The sequence below is a fragment of the Marmota flaviventris genome, chromosome 5, assembly GCF_047511675.1.
Source record: "Marmota flaviventris isolate mMarFla1 chromosome 5, mMarFla1.hap1, whole genome shotgun sequence".
In the NCBI taxonomy this organism is placed as follows: Eukaryota; Metazoa; Chordata; class Mammalia; order Rodentia; family Sciuridae; genus Marmota; species Marmota flaviventris.
Window position 1 is genome coordinate 162,382,311 of NC_092502.1, and position 17,356 is coordinate 162,399,666.

Genomic DNA, 17,356 nt, shown 5'->3' on the forward strand with positions numbered 1-17,356 from the left:
TACTTCAACCCGAGGGATAGTTGAGGTAAGTTGCCTCGCACTGGGAACTGGGGGCGGGGGTGGAGAAGAATCCAAGGTATGCCTGGCCATCATCCTAGTTTGGGGATGTTTTCAGGCTGCACCCCTCGACTGATGCCCACACCACGCAGGCGCTCCTGGACCGTGCGGCTACTCTGGGCTTAATTGTGGAACTGCACTGTGCACCCGGGTGCTGCCTGAGGTGGACAGAGATGCCCGCCCTTGTGGAGCCCATGTCAAGTCAGTGAACAGGGAGGTTGATTCACTAATTGGATGGAGTTTCTTGCTACCTGCCATTGTACGGCACATGCCTGAGCCAGGTGGCCTGTAATGAGGATGGCTGTATCCTGTGTCTTCAGAGAAGTCTGAGATTTGGATAGGAAACAAAGAGAAAAGTTAGGGCAGGGGGACAGCAGAATTTCCTGTTCTGAAGCACAGAGAAAATCAGCAGCCAGACTGGGCCTTATCCTACTAACCCTGCTCACCCCCCGTGTGCTGCTCAAGTTGACTGTGCTCCTGGACAGTGGCTACGCAGTTGGCCTTAACAAGCAGAGCAGGTCCAGCTACTGAGAAGCACAGCGGCTCACAGAGGGGCCCATTCCCACCTCCTGGAAAGCACAGAACACGCCTCTCAGAGAGGCGCTGTGTCCCGTCTGCTCCTTCCTGTCCTCTGAAGCCCTCTCACTAGCAGGTCAGAAAGAGGAGCAGGTTGCTCAGTTTTTTAATTTTATTATTTTGTTTTATTTTTATTTGAGTTTTCTTTTTTGGGGGGGGTACTGGGCATTGAACTCAGGAGCACTTGACCACTAAGCCACTTCCCCAGCCCTATTTTGAATTTTATTACAGCTTCTGAGAGAGGGTTGCTTAGCACCTCACCAAATCACTGAGGCTGGCTTTGAGCTCATGATCCTCCTGCCTCAGCCTCCCGAGCCTCTGAGATTACAGGCATGCACCAGTTTGCTGAATTTTTTAAAGTCTCAGTCAACAAAAGAGAGGATCACTGTTCTGTGTGTGTGTTCCTAAGTTATCTTCATTTCTTGTTTAGTCCCTTTCAAATATGCCCCAATAGTGTTCTTGACCCAGATTAAGTGTGCCCCAATCCATCCAGAGTAGCACACGCTTCTAAGATGCAAGCATTAGAGTCTCCCCGACACCCTGAGTCCTCTCGCAGTCTGGGCCCAGTGTACCTCTTCTCTTTAGGAGCCTTCAGAATCTTGCCCTGTGTATGACTCTGTCTTTCACCTTGACTGAGCCTTTCACCATCTCTCTCCATTTAAACTATGTGCTCTTTCCTGAATGAACCTCACTTCCTTTCTCTGGGCCCTTGTGGTCAGGTGTTCCTGACCTGGAATGATCTCTCTCTCTCCGAAGCTGTTGTTTCTATCCTATCAGATTTGAGAGGTCTGTTTGCAGCAGCACGACTCTGCTCACATGGAAACCCTTCCATCATGAACGCCCAGAAATGCTGAGACAACTCAGCCGTTTCTTCTGAAATGCAGAGTAGGAAAAGGCATCTCTCGGCATCAACGAGGGAATTTTTGCTGTGACACTGTGAGTAGTGTCCATGGCACCCTAGAGGGGCCAACAGGGGTTCAAACCCAGCCACTACACGAGGTTGGGGCTTTGGAAGCCTGCACCCCAGATGCAGGATCTACACAGTAAAAGCCAGGTGAGCCACCAACTCAGCGCCTCACTGAAGTGTCTGTTCAGGATGGAGAGCAAGAAGAATGAAAGGAAATTCAGTAGGATAGACAGAACTGAAGAACGTCCATCAGGGATGAGCAAAACGCTGTCAACATCAGAGAAGTCTAAATAAACACTGGTCTAACATCTTACCATCATAGTGACTAGGTGGATTGGGTTAAAGGGAGTTTAATGAATTGGTTAAAAACACAGAAAGAGAATACATCACAGAATGATGCGCAGCTCCTTGGCCATGAATAAAGATTCTTATGGTCAGGAAGTGTCCTGCAAGTTTGCCCTGAGGACCAGGCACTACAGGTTAGAAGGGCTGGTGGCAGGGCCTCTGGAAGCCCCAGCACTGAGGGGCAGCCCTGAATGCCTCCACCTAACTCTGGTGACAAGTGGTGAGGTCCATCACCCCAGTCTCCACTTGAGGACTCTCATCGAGGGGCTCCCTCAGCCACATAGGGGCTCAGCCAGGGAACCTACCTGTCCACTCAAGTCTCCTGCTCCCTGTTCCTGAGTTCCATTAGATGGGCAACAGAAAAGAGGAGACTCTGTGACAAGAATCCACAGTGAACCACAAAGGGAAATGCAGATGGCTCCATCCGCTGGAAAGCAACCGTCGTCCCGTGTGGGAAGGTGCGGGAGTAGGGTTCAGAGGTCTCCAGGAGCCATGAGGACTGACCCAACTCCTCCCGCTTGTGAGTGAGGAGCTGCTGAAAGGTCAGGGGAGAAGAGGAGTGGGGCTTAGAACAATGCGGGGGCTTCTGTCACGGGAACTAGCATGGCCGACTGAGCAGAGCAAGCTCGGGTAGGAGAGCCAGCCTTCCACGGGGTGCTGGAAGCAGACTCCACCAACCAAGGCATCAACCCCTCAGCCAGCCACGATGGACGGCAGCACTAAGGTTTGCTTCAGGTGGAGAAGAACAAGTGTCAGCGACTGCAGAACAGAAGAGGTGGTTTTGGAGGGAAATTAAACCATGCTGGATCCTTACCAGTTCTGAAGGAGACACAAACCACAAGTGAACCTAGGTGAGTCAGAAAAATAAAACTAATTTGAATATTTAGAAGTACACATGATAATTAGGTGATGGTGGTTACAGATAGAATAATGGCTAGCTCATTTGTGGATACATATATTTGTAATAAAGCTAAGGTAATGGATTAGAGGCCAGATATTGTGGTGCATGCCTGTAATTCCAGCAACTTGGGAGGCTGAGGCAGGAGGATCCCAAGTTTGAGCCAACCTGGGTAATCTAGCAAGACCCTGTCTAAAACAAAATATAATATGCAAAGGACTGAGATGTAACTCAGTGGTACAGCACTCCAGGTTCAATAACCAGTGATAAATAATAATGATGGCAATAGTAATAACAAGAATTCCAAAACTGCATAGAAAACCCTTGGCTTGTTATAGGAACTAACATGGCTGACTGAGGAAGAAGGTAGGGAGGTAAATCAGACTGGACAGGGAAGCAGAGAAACACAACCTGATTGGTGGTATTGTATTCCTGTTGAGTACTATTTAAGTTTTGTCAACAACCTGAAGAAGACAAGACATCACACTTGACTTCCTGTTAAGTGTTCTCTGAGTTTTCTCACAATTTTTACATGGTGTTGGGCATGCATATACAGCAGGCCTTACTAGCTAGCCCCTGCTCATGTGCTGACTAGAGTGGGGCCCCTGCCAATCTGCCCCACGACCCTCACATGAAGCAGAAGCCACTGTGGTCCCCATTTTCCACAGGTGTAAACTGAATCCCTTGGAGGCCCAGTGCACTGAGGTGATGCAGCCAGACTTGAACCCCATCACTCTGGCCTCTGCACCAGTCTCCTCACTACTTCAGGGAGTCCCCGTCTAGCCCGAGGGCCATATTGAGCTAGGTGACCCTCGGTCACAGGAGCTGTTCAATGCACTGTGTGTTCAGCAGCAGCCCAGTCCTAGGCGACAGATATATTTCCATCTTTGTGCATGTGTGTGTACGCGTGTGTACACATATTGGAACTGCATGGGTAAACTGTTGCCACAGGGACTGCCCAGAGCAGGTCCCTGCCCCATGCATGGCCATAAAATGTCTTCAGTGTTGCTAGGGTCCCCCGGAGGGCCCTTGCACTGTTGGTTGAGAAAGATGCATTATGGAGCGTCTTGTCCATCTAAAGAGTCCGCAGGCATCGTGACCACAGTGGAGCTGCACAGACGGCTGTGAAGAAGAAAATAGCGCGAGATCCCATGGCCTGGACAGCACTGTCTTCTGGTGGCTTTCCTTCCAGTTATTTGTCTATGCATCTACTTCACAAAATAGGATCGCTGCTTAAACGATAATACATTTCATTCAGTATTACATGAAGAATAATATCCCTACCATTAAATACATTTCAGAGACTATGATTTTAATATTCTTTACCATTCCATTTTATGGCTATCAATTTAATTGAAAATTGTATCATTATTGAAATTTAGGCAGTCTGCAATGTTTCATCACTATGTGTTACATAGAATTAATGCTATGTTTATTCTCCTATCTTATGTGTATCTTTAATTATTTTCTTAGGGAAAATCTTAGAAAAATGATTTCTAGGTTAATGTATATTCCTAATTTTTTAAATTTCATCATATGTTTTCATAAATGGCATCCCTGAAATTTTGTTCCTAATTAAAATCCCAGCAGAAATGAATCAAGCAACTATTTTACTACACGTCTGACCATGTGGGCAAAATCTCCGTCTGCACTTAAAGTAGGAGACAAGAGAAGGAATCTCATTCTCATTCCTAGAAATACAGTCCCGTGATGTTTTAGATTTTACATGCCCATAATCAGGAAAATCAAGAGGCTACTAGTGTGTGTGTGTGTGTGTGTGTGCTGGAATTTTTTCAACCAAGGAATTGTTCATAGCTAGGAATGAGATCAGCATTCATTATAAAGAAAGCATTTTTCCAATGGGGAGAATAAAGTAAATATGGAGAGCGAAGGAAATTTAATGTTATAATATACACTAAAATATTTGAATGAACATATAAATATGAAACATAGTAATTGAGTAGAATAATAATGGAGAACAGCAAGTTTGGTGCCAGTGAGGAACCACTATATGGGTCTGGAGAAGTTTGAGACACTTTATATTGCAATAGCTCGTGATTTAGCTTTGTTAATTCATGTGCGCTTGTGTTTTGGCTTGGTGGTGTGTGCACATAGATTTTGTGTGGCTTGTGTACTGGGTCTTAACTTGACAGTGAGCCACACAAGGCACATTCCAGCAGCTCTGCTTAGCTCTGGGCAGAAGTTTGTGGAAATGCTGTGTAAGTACCTACTTACTGCCTGAGGGGTCTGCCACAGTTCTCTCTCTCTGTTTCTGGCTTGTGGAAATGTCCTGGCCAGAAGGCAGGAAATAGTAGCCACTCTTTGAGAATGAGGGATAGAAGTGTTCCTAGTTCTTCCCAGGAGAGAATTCACTAAGTGGAGGACCACCTAGTTGTTTGTCTCTTGACATTCCCGAGGAAGGCACCAGAGGTGGGCTTGCCACTTGAGAAAGGGTGTGCATGCTGGGGATGCAGGCTGGGAACTAGACCACAGGCTCAGGGGCAAGCCCAGCTCCTCAGTGTGGCCAGGGTTGAAACACTGTTTGAGCATGGCCAGCTTGGCAAGCAGTCATGCCCTGGGAAGTCAGGGCCACGTGGACACCCTATGTTTGGAGCAGAGAGGTCTTTGGGGATGAGGGCAATTGAGAGACCCGATATGGAAATCAGTGCCATGGTGGGCAAAGACCAAATGGGCAGACCGAGATCTAAAAAGCTCTCTTACCAGTTATTGTCACCCCCAGGCTTACTCTGTCTTGTCTTTGAAATCAGAAGAGATGAACTTGACCCTTGGGTTTGGGGCAAGGTTGGGGTGAAATGGAGGTGTCAACAAGGAAGTACTGAATTTCTCAGTTATTTGGCCAGCAGAATTTTGAGGAGTCTTAGATTTGACTGAAGAAATTTACACCTGTTACAGAAAAGGTCTACGTTTCCATGTTTGTGCATGTGTGTGTATGTGTGTGTACACATATTGGAACTGCATGGGTAAACTGTTGCCACATGCTTAGGAAAAAGGAAGAAAAGGAAAACCAGGTGATCCACTTGTGCGAGTCCCTCTCATGATTTTGCCTTCCAGTGTGGACCAGGTTATCTCCCGAGACAGCACGTCAACCTTTGGCTGAAACAATATTGCAGCACCTCTCAACTATTACCCAAGAGGAGAAAGTTATAGACTCACTCAGCTGTTAAGCCTTTGCTTGATTAAGTGCCTGGCTGCAGAGCTTATTTTCTGCTTCTCCGCATTCACAGTCCATCAACCATGATAGCCAAGCACTGGAACAGATTTTGTGGTTCGTTGGGCCACCGTGATCTATGGTGCCTATGGCTGGGAAGTTGCTCCTGAGCTCGGAGAAATCCTGAGGTGGAGAAGAAAGCCATTAGGATTGGACTTGACGAAACTTTGACAGCTTTAAGTCACAAGATTCCACTCACTAATCTCATTTCTACTTGCTGGGGGAGCACAGGTAATCTTTCTCTGCCAGGCATCCTGTGAACTTTGATGTAACTGATGCACTCTCTAGTCTCACAATTAATGTCCTAAGCAATGAACCTGTTTTCTGCATATGTGTGAAATGCATATGGCTACATTTATAAGGATAAAAAATGCATCAAGATAGATTTGGGGGCAGAGAGGAAAGAATGTGTGTTTTCCGGTGGTTTTACACATTGGCTTCTCCCAGAATGACTGAAAAGTTATTGTCTTGTCCTGTTGAAGTCCAGCCTTGTAAGATTGATGTCATTAGTCGGTGACAGCCTCAGAGTGACCTGGAAACCAGGTGCTAAGTGAGTGTGGCTTCTCTTCCACATGGCCAGCCCAGGGTCCCTTAGTTTTAGGATCACTTTGCTATTCACAAACCTCCTATTAGAAAGGAACATGGGTGTGGTGTGAGAGCAAGGGGAGAGGAGCTTTGTGGGCCCTCTGGACCACCGTGCTTTTCTTTGAAGTCCAGATCTGGCCATGCTGGTGTTGATGTCACTCTCTCCAACAAATGAACCCACAGCTTTGGACTTGGTTCATGTCACTTCCCCTGGGGGTCTCCCCCTTGCTGCTGGCCTTCCTGCCTGTCTGGCCTTGAGAACTAATGTATGGTTTGGACTTTGATTTGATCTTACTGTCCCAGTGGTAGTGTTGGAGACATGTCCATCTGCTTAGCAACTCTGACACAGTATGAAAACCTATTACAAGAGAGCTATGCAGAGTGAAGGGTAAACTTTTATGAGATCTGCTCTATGCTAAAATGATCCCTTGAAAAGGGAAAAAATGAGATGAATATTCTTGACCTTTTAAAACCAGACACTAGTTAGATCGCTATACTTCCTAAATTGGCATTGAAATTATGTATATAATTGAGGTGCTTAATCCTACTTTGCAGATGCGTGGTTCCCCAGAGAGTGATTTTTGCCTCCCAGGGGATTTCTGCCAGGTCTGGAGACATTTTAGATTCCCATAGCCAGGGTGGGGTGCTAGGAGCATCTATTGAGCAGAGTTCAAAGCTGCTGTTCACTCTTCTTCAGTGATCGGGACACTACCTACCAGGGAGTGTTCCTCCTCAAAAGTCAGCAATGCCAAGGTGGAGAGACCTGGATATAGATACAGATCAAAGGGCTCAGCATATGCTCATATGCATGGCTAGTTTGAGACTTTGGACTGACTCCGGAAAATAGTCCCTTTGATTTTTTCTGACATTAACATTCAAAAATCTGAGACTGGAATAATTGAGCAAAAATATTGACATTTTCTCTTTATTAAATTTATATTCTATCTCATTTTACATTTATACATTGTTCCGTAGTCTTTTATTACAATTCAAAAGAAACCCACAAAAGGTTAGTTGTTTTACTCTATAAATGTTTGACTATTGGAGGCTCACTGCCGTATGGAAAGCTCTTACCTATATACATGTAATTTCTCTACTTCTTTTGATTTGGACCATGTAACCATGGTATGAAGATGTGAGAAGTGGAGGGAAGCTCCTTTGGAGCTGAGACCCTACGGGGCCAGGAAAGGGAGTCAAATTCCTGAGGTTAGGAATTTTGCAAAGAATACAAAGGCATGTGGCTCCCAGTTCTGGAGGCCCGGAAGTCCCAGAGCATGGAGCCACACCAGGTGAGGCCTCCTCCTGTGTCATGATATCACATGATGACACAAGTGTGAGCCAGCCTAGACCTCTTTTGTCCTTGTAGGCCACGTGCCATCATGGGGTCACAACCTCATGACCTCGTCTAACCCCGATGACCTCCTTTCTGAAGGCTGCGCCTCCAGATATCATCAGCACACATTTCTCCCAAGTTCAGCAAGGCCCAGAGGTGAGGCTTTGGGGAAGTGATCAGATCATGAGGGCTCTGACTTCATCAGTGGATGGACCCATTGGTACCTTGATTAATCCATTGGGAGGCCGTGGAAACTGTAGGCAATGAGGCATGTTTGGGGCAAGAAGGTCACTGGGGGCATGCCCTGGAAGGGTATTTCTTATCCCCATCCAACCCTGCCTCCCTGCTGCCATGAGCTGAACAGCTTTCCTCCACCAAGCCCTGCCGCCACGGTGCGCCGCCTCACCTGGGGCCAACCGTGGAATCAGCTGACCAGGGACTGCAGCTTCTGAAACCAGGAGCCCAAAGAAGTCTTCCCTACTTCAGGCTCTTTGCCGCAGGTGTTGGGATCACAGTGACAAAAAGCCCACTGACAAAAGGATTGAGTTTCACCGTGACTTTAAAAGGGGAGAAGGGGACATTCAGAGGACGGCACCATTGAGAGTAAGTGGTTCCAGCTTTCCTGAGGAGGACGCCTGGAGACAAGCACACGCACACTGAGTATCACTACAGACAAGGGCCAACAACTTTTCAATATTAGAACACATATCCCAGCGCCAGATGGAAAGCCTTTAAGAATATTGATTGAATGGTTGATTGATTTGCGTTTCCCTCATTACATGAAACGTACCATGAAATGTTTTATGCAGGAGAATTCTCATTAAAGAATCTTCTCATTCCTTAAATATAATGTAAAACAAACTGACGCAACAGTTGGGGAGGGATTTTTTCTTATTTCCATGCAGACTGAATTAGTTTTTTCTAGAATACATGGGCTACAAAATATGTATATGTATGTATGTATATATATATATAATGCATGAACTTCAGAGGAACTTCCAGTACCAAAGAGATGGAACATTCAAGAGTTATAACCAGCTGAGCCATTTGGGAGCATGAGAGGATAAGGACATTCACTTAACAATCAAGAACTATAGGGATACTGCTACATCGATGTTCATAGCATTACGATTCACAATAGCTAGACTGTGGAACCAACCTAGATGCCCTTCAATAGATGAATGGATAAAAAAAAAAATGTGGCATTTATACACAATGGAGTATTACTCTGCACTAAAAAAATGACAAAATCATGGAATTTGCAGGGAAATGGATGGCACTAGAGCAGATTATGCTAAATGAAGCTAGCCAATCCCTAAAATCAAATGCCCAATGTCATCTTTGATATAAGGAGAACAACTAAGAACAGAATAGGGAGGAAGAGCATGAGAAGAAGATCACCATTAAACAGGGTCGAGAGGGGGGAGGGGAAGAGAGAGAAGGGAAATTGCATGATAAAGGAAGGAAACCCTCATTGTTATACAAAATTACATATAAGAGGAAGTGAGGGGAAAGGGGAAAAAACAGAGAGAGAAATGAATTACAGTAGATGGAGTAGAGAGAGAAAATGGGAGGAGAGGGGAGGGGAGGGGAGGGGGGTAGTAGAGGATAGGAAGGGCAGCAGAATACAATAGACACTAGTATGGCAATATGTAAAAAAGTGGATGTGGAACCGATGTGAATCTGCAATCTGTATACGGGGTAAAAATGGGAGTTCATAATCTGCTTGAATCAAATGTATGAAATATGATATGTCAAGAGCTTTGTAATGTTTTGAACAACTAATAATAAAAAAAGTGAAAAAATAAATAAATAAAAAATAGGTAAAAAAAAAAAAATAAAGAAGTCACATGCAGCAGGGAAAAACACATCAGGGGTGTCTAAAGAACTGGCCTTTAGGACAAAGTGAAAATGTTTGAAAGCACAAAGAATTGTTCAGCTCTTCCAAGAGCCAACGGGCCGGTTCTGTGTCGGAGGGATCTAGGGTTGTTCTTTCCCTCAGTTCCCCCACTCCTAGGCACCAAGCATGGGCATGAGCCAGAAGGAAATGGTAAAATATGAGTAAGAGAGAAGGAGGAAGAGGAGAGGAAGGAGGTGAGAGGAGAGAGGGAGGAAATAGAAGCAGGGAAGAGGGAAGGGAAGAAGGCGCACTGGAGCCAAAGGAACTCCTCACCTGATGCCTCTCCACTCCTTTGAAGAAAGCACATTGCTCACACGATGAGGAATCCTGTCGATAACTCTGCTCCCCAGTACGTGAATTCCAAGGCGTGCCTTACGCAGAAACTCGCTGAAACAAGCCAACACTGAAGCCTGGCGCTGGGCGCTGTGGCCAGGGACTCGCTGAGCTCCCGTGGGTGCAGGCACCGTGCTGGAAACTCCAGGCACACATGACATGGTTCCTGTCGCTTCCTAAGGGCAGGCTCCAAGTGGGGAGGCTCCCTGGGTGACATAGTGGTTCCATGGATGACCACATGTCATGGTGAGACCCCAGATGGGAAAAGAGTTCCATTACCCATTTCAAACAGTGAACTGCAGAACGCGGACACTGATTTTTAGAAACAAGCCACATGTTCTCGTCTGTAATCAGGGGAAATAAAATAGACACTTGTGGGTTTAATTACATATTCTTAGAAGGGCAGGGGCTGGGGATGTGGCTCAAGTGGTGGCACGTTCCCCTGGCATGCGTGCAGCCTGGGTTCGATCCTCAGCACCACATACAAACAAAGATGTTGTGTCCGCCAAAAAACCGAAAAATAAATATTGAAATTCTCTCTCTCTCTCCTCTCTCTCTCTCTCTCTCTCTCTCTCTCTCTCTCTCAAAAACAAAAATCCACAGAGCAGATGGAGCAAGGCCCCAGGATCACGAGATTGCTCTTCACTTGGCTTTTTCTCTCACATTGGCAACACTGGATTCATCCCAGCCTCTGACGTCACTCTGCACGTGAGCGTGCGCGGGTGAGTGATGATTGGGCCCTCGCGGCTCCTGGAGCATACTTTTTCTACACTGGCTGTCTACACCTCTTCCTAGGCTGGCAGCTGTGAGCCCTGCGAGTGGTGGTGACCCTGTGGAGACCCCTGTGGAGGGAGGCGCGTGTCATCTCACACATGATGTAGCACAAGGAGCTGGCAATCCTGGGAACAGGCGTCACCCCTCTCCCCGAGCATCTGGGGAGACTTTCATTAGCGCTTTGCTCCACTAGCCCCGTGGTAACCCATTTCAGGATTATGGGGCTAATGAGCCTGTCAGCACGGGCCTCAGTAGGAGCTCCCTAGCTGGGAGCCGTTGGCCAGCACACCTCAGATCCATCTTCAGGAGGTGGTCTGAATCGTGCCTCTTGGTCACTTTCTGTTGGTCTGAAAATAGATTGTAAAAACCAGGGGCGAACAGCACTGCCACGCTGCAGGGTGGAGATCACCGGGAACCAAGGGTCGGGAAGTCCCGTGGGCCCCGAGGGCCTGGCTGGTGCTCACTCCTGGCCTCTCACTGCCTCAGACAGCAGGTGTGGTGCCTGCTCCATTTGTGCAGATGGTGTCTGCCAAATACTGAGTGACGAGCACCCTCCTGCCCCAGAGTGGAAGGAAGAAGTGAGGAGGGAGGCTCCATCCGACCATATTGGTGTGTTATTGTTGGGGTAACAGGTGTCCCCTACAAGCTCGTGTGGGAGACAGGGCCACAAGTACAGGGGGAAACGATTAGAAGATGAGAGGCGCAGCCTAATCTGCGTGTTGATCTGCTGATGGACTAACTGGGTGGTCCCCAGGCAGGTAGGGTGCGGATGCAGGAAGCGGGTCACTGGGCCTATGCCTTTGGGGTTTATGTTTTGTCGCAAGTGAGCAGAGCTCTCTCTGCTTCCTGTTGCCATGTCCTGAGCTGCTTTTCTGCCCCAAGGTCTTTTTTCACCTCAAGCCCAGAGCGGTGGAGTTGGCCACCTATGGACTGAGACCTCTGAAACCAGGGGTCAAACTTTCCTCCTCTCATTGTCCTCCTCAGGTCTTTTGGTCATGGCAACCAAAAAAGCTGACCAAAACATGATGTGAAGTGTTTGGTCTCTGAACCCCACTGGCTTGTGCTGTGTGAAGAAGGAAACCGAGCCCTCTCCCTGGGAGAGCAAGACTTTTAAGATTGGCCTGAATTTACGCTTGGGCCAGTCTGACTGTGATTGACTCAGAATGAGCCCAGGTCATGATTGCTAGATCCTAGAGATAGTGTTATATTCCACCTGAGTTTCCCAAATATTTGTATAAAATAATTCTCTAAGTGTCCCTTAAGTCTTGCTTATGATTTACCATCTCTCTGTTATATAATATCCATTAAAGTCCCGGCAGCCATACTTTCCAGAAATGCCTTGAGAGTTTTATCACTTAGGGAACATTTAAACAAAGAACAAATGCAAGTGCTAACCCAACAACCCTGCTCGGAGTGCTCATTACAATAAACTTAGGGCCAGTGATTGCATCTACTAAGTTAGACAGTGACAGATGGGAGCAGCTGAGGCTTACAATTTAGAAAAGGTTAATATAATAAAGGGCAAAGTCTTATCAAGGTTTTAAGTACACCTCCAATTTTTTTGTAATATACATTTGTGCATATATTATAAGATATACCTACATATTGTTACACATACACCCTAAAATATTTTTAAAACAAGTAAAATAGTAAAAATTAAAATATTTGGAGTTAAGCTAAGAAAATCTGCAAATGCTCTGAGAAGGATTGAATTGACTGGTATGGAAGTGACAAACAGCCATTCAATCAGAATTTAGCAGCGATCTTAGTAACAGAACAGCCAACACAAGTATAAATTGGCCATTAATTGAATAATCATATTAATTTCCTATGTTTTTGATGAGTAACCAGATTTAAATGATTCCTTTATCAAAATCAATCTATCTTCATATATCCTAGAGCCCAAGTATCAGATTTCAATGGAGGTCTCCTTAACCTCCTTTCACCAAGACACACGTGAGACACAATAGGACAAGCGGAGGTCCACTCTCTCTTCTGAGTCACACACTTCCCAAGCATCCAGGTGGAGAACAAGAGTGAATTCTGGTGCAGGCCTTTGAGGGGGTGTCCTTACTGTGCAGAGAGGGTGAGAAGACATGCCAGATGACCAGTGGTGTGGACATGTGGGGACCATGATGACTGGTCCTTGCTTTCTGCTACTCAGGGAAGGCAGCCTTTGGGTGTGTATCCCCAAACACTCCTGTGTAGTGAGAGCACCAAGAAAAGTAGGCTGGGTGGACAGACTGAGAAAGTCCTGGGCAGAGCCTGCGTCTCCTCTTCAGCAGCACAGAGCAACCCTGGAGACTGAAAGTTCTGATTCCCTGGGAATTGTACATGGCTGAGGGTCAGTGGTCATCTAGGCCCAACCTAAGAAGAGCATCATCAGACAGAGCCAGGAAGCTCCCTGACCTGTGGTTAGGACTGAGGGATCTAGAGTTCAAGGCTGTAGCCTGAATCTCAGCACTGCCCTGTCCTCAGTCCATGTGACCTGGGCAATCATCTCACCTTTCTGCTCATTGGTACAAAAAGGGTGGTGGGCACCTCTCTCCACGGCTGTGGACACTTCCTGAACATGACACCTCACACCCAGGCTCCAGAACAGCACAGCACCCAGCAGCCCAACATCCATGAGTCTCCAGCAGTTAAGCCATGGACTCAGGAGGTAGGTACCTGCAGCAGGGCTGGAGGTCAGTAGAGCCTGATGGACAATGGGGAACAGGTCCTGCTCCACCCACTTCATCTGGAGAAACCCAGCTGTGACATAAGATATGCTTTGTATTGGCTCTTCTATTACCTGTTCTGCAGCCACAGCCCAAACAGTTGACTCTTCAGATCCCCAGCTTTTGTAAGCAGAAATGAGGACATTAGGTTACATACACCTATTAGTGACTTCCAGCTGTCCCATTCTGGACCTTATTCAACAATCTGAGTAAAAAGAAGGTCCACATGAATATACCTGATCACATCAAGGCTCCTGGCTGTGGAGAAGTGTTCCTAGTAGTACCTGGTAGAGGGTGCTCAGCCCACGCTGAGTGTGTGCAAACACTGTTTATGCCCAAGCCCTCGTGTGTTCAGGTGTATTTGAGCTACAGCTGGATTCATTGCCGAAGTTTCCAGGTGAGTTTCATTTTCAGGTCCGCAGGGACACAGGAGAGGAGGGAACTGCATGTCTTGAAAGCCCCCTGCTCAACACTTCTTGGTTGCAGAGGCATCACGGCACATTTTCTTTCTTTGCCACGAGCCCCATACACCACCACGAGCCCCTTCTGGACAAAGTAATAGAGATGGGTTGGCAAGTTGGGCTTGTCTTAGGGAGCACATTGCACCCACAGACTGCTTGCTTTTCTTTGAGTCCCTCTGAATGTCACCGGAGGCTCAGCCCTCTCACCTACAAAGCCATCAGGGGAACCCTTCACTGTCTGGCTGGCCATGTGATTGCCAGGATCTCACTGCAGAGTGCCCCCGAGGACAGAGGCAATGCCAGCTCCAGCGTCTAATGATGAAAAAGCAAACCTGAGCCCAACGAGGAATGATTGATTGTTTATTCTTAGTTTTATCCAATTACTCCTAATATAATTTTCCATGAAGGCAAAGTGAGATTCATTTCTCATTATGCTCCTCAACACATAGGCTGAACCCTCCCTGTGATTCACAGCAAAGAAAACACCAGCACTGAGGTGATTGACACCTATGACAATTTGCTCCGTGCCACAGAGCAGGGTGAGAGTAACTGTTTGTGGCACTCTCCATGCTGGCCTCAATTAAAAACAAAACAAAATATTCATGCTCTTTCTCAGAAGCAAAGCTCCCTTCTGAGTTTGATAAATAGGACACATGCGACAGTGATTCAAACTAAAAGTCTCTGCTCTTGTGTTTTTCTGAAAGGCAGACTTAAAATGCTACGGCGCTGAACAAGGACTACTAAACGTGTCCCCTGGACTCTGCTGGGTCTCCCTCCACGGGTGACAAAATGCAGAGGCAGGTCTTGGAATGAGGCAGATGTGCCATTTTAGAAAAATCTGGAGCACAGACTTGGACACCTTAGCCTACTTGGGCTGTCGAACGAAAGAGCGCCAACTGGGAGAGGTGACTGACATTCATTTTCTCACGGCCTGGAGCAGGAAGTCTGGAGTCGGGGAGCCAGCAGGACCTGGTTCTGGTGAGGGCTCTCTTCCCACCTTGCCAACCCAGCAGCCTGAGAGCCAAGTGGGCAGGGGGAGGCCAGTGCCAGGAAGTTGCATGAATACGCTGCCCAGACTACAGGGCAAGGGGCCTGGGTTCCCGGGAATGGCACGGAGCGCTTGGCTGAGCGTAGGTGACACAGAAGGTGTTCTGCCAGGAAGCTAAGCAGCATTTCGGAGTCAGTATCTCCTTGGGCAAACTGGGCCTGGTAGGCGTACCACCAGGAAGCTGGTCTGATCCAGGTCACACATGGAGTACAACCTTCCTGCCAGCACAGAAGTGGCTCCTCGGGAACCCAACCAGGGCTAGGTGTCCTCTTGAGGAGGGTGAAGAAAGTTGAAATGAGGTTGGTTTGCCCCCTGTAGGATGCCCTTTCCATAGTCCAGGTATGGGAATTATAGAGAAGAAAAACATGTTATGGGCCTGTAAATATTTTGTATTTATCTTTGGTCAATCTTATCCTTTTTAAATGTTTGAAAGCATTTGATCCTATGAAGAATTAAATACTGGAATTTCTGGTTTAATGTGATCTTAAAGTCACCATAGCAATCACTGACACTTCCTTCTGAGGATGTCTGGGGATGTTCATGACTCTGTGTCCAGGAGTGCTCACCCACTCCCTGTGGCTGAGCTGGGAGTCAATGGTCCTTACAGCCCTATGTCCTTGCCCACAGTTAATAGCCCCCCAGAGCCACCGACCCACATGACTTTCTAAGCCACTCTGAGAGACTGGAGCTTCTCTTGGGGTTTCTACACCAGCTCCAAGGGAAGGAATGGCCTCCTCCAGCGAGAGCCTTTCAGGCTGTGAGGTGCTGAGTGTGTACCCGTGAAGGAAGCAGGGGTCAAGGTCTGTCACTGCACCCAAGAAGGAAGCAGGGGTCAAGGTCTATTACTGTGTGGGAACATTCTCTAAAATGTTTGAGTGCCGTGATTTTTCTCAGTGAATGGAAAGCATTGGTTTACATTGTCTTTACATCCAAAGTTACTTTCGATTACACACCCAGGCAGAGGAATCTTGTGGGTGAAGTGTTTGATGGAATTGCTGTCCAGCGGCACGTGGCCTACCATAGACAGAGCCGTGGACACACTCAGGAGCAGCATTCTGTCCCCACTGATGTGCCATAGAGTCCCCTGCAGGCAGTCACATGTGCTTGCTCAGCACATGACACCCATTGACTGTCCTGGTGTCTTTGGGAGAAGCAGAGATAACCCTTTATAAATATGCTTTGCATTGATCTAAAAGAGGAGTTTGCCCCTGCATGATATGTGAATGGCACTTTCAGTACCGAGGACGATGTCGGAGGACTGCGCTGTACCTACTCTCCCAACCACGGGAAAAACCAGTCTAGGAGTGGGAGCGACATGGTCACTTCTGATTTTAGTTTCTTCCTGCTCCTCATTCAACATGTGAGGAAAAATGTTATGTAAGATTTAATGAAGAAAAAAGATGAGTTGAGGTTTCCACCAGGAGACTGTGGGAGGAACCGAACACCTAAGGGACAGGCTCTGGAAGGGACAATGTCTGCTTTACAGGGAGCACCGCTTTACCAGGACCCCTGGCTTCTAGGTCCAATATCTGACAGATGGTCATGTCCAGACAGTCGAGTGAGCGTGCTGAGGAGAGTGGCCCAGAGCTGAGGTGTCCATAACGAGTGCCAGACCATGGCCTATAGCTGGAGCAAGGGACAAGGGAGCCTCTGGGTCCTAGGAGCTCTGCAGGAGGTAACAGCACCTTGAGAGATGCACCCACCAGCTCATGTGGGCCTGGGACATGGGGGAACCTTAACAAAGGACAGGGCTGGTCACTGCTTCTGAGCTCATCCCCTGCCAGTGCTAGAGCCCTGAGTGTGCCCATCTCCATGCACTAGTCAAGTTGCTGACTGCACGACCAGTCCCAGGCAAACTCCCTGTCCCTGACCTCAGTCCGCTGCACTGGGGTGGTGTCTCACTTCCCCTCAGCTAGACTCAGCAGTGAGCCTGGGATTGCTGTACAGGCAGGCCCTCCCCCTCCCATGCAGGCCCTCTTCCTCCCGTGCAGGCCCTCCCCCTCCCCCAAGCTGCCAACTCCAGAGTCCCCCTGCACTGGCCTCATCCAGACCTCAGTCAGGAACACCCAGGCTCTACCGCCCTCTCTTCTTCTCCTAGGTTCATACCTTGGCTCTGTTCCTCTCCTGGTGGCTCCACACGTGCTCAGTGACCCCTGTGGACACCAAGGCGTCACTGTGGAACTTCCTGGT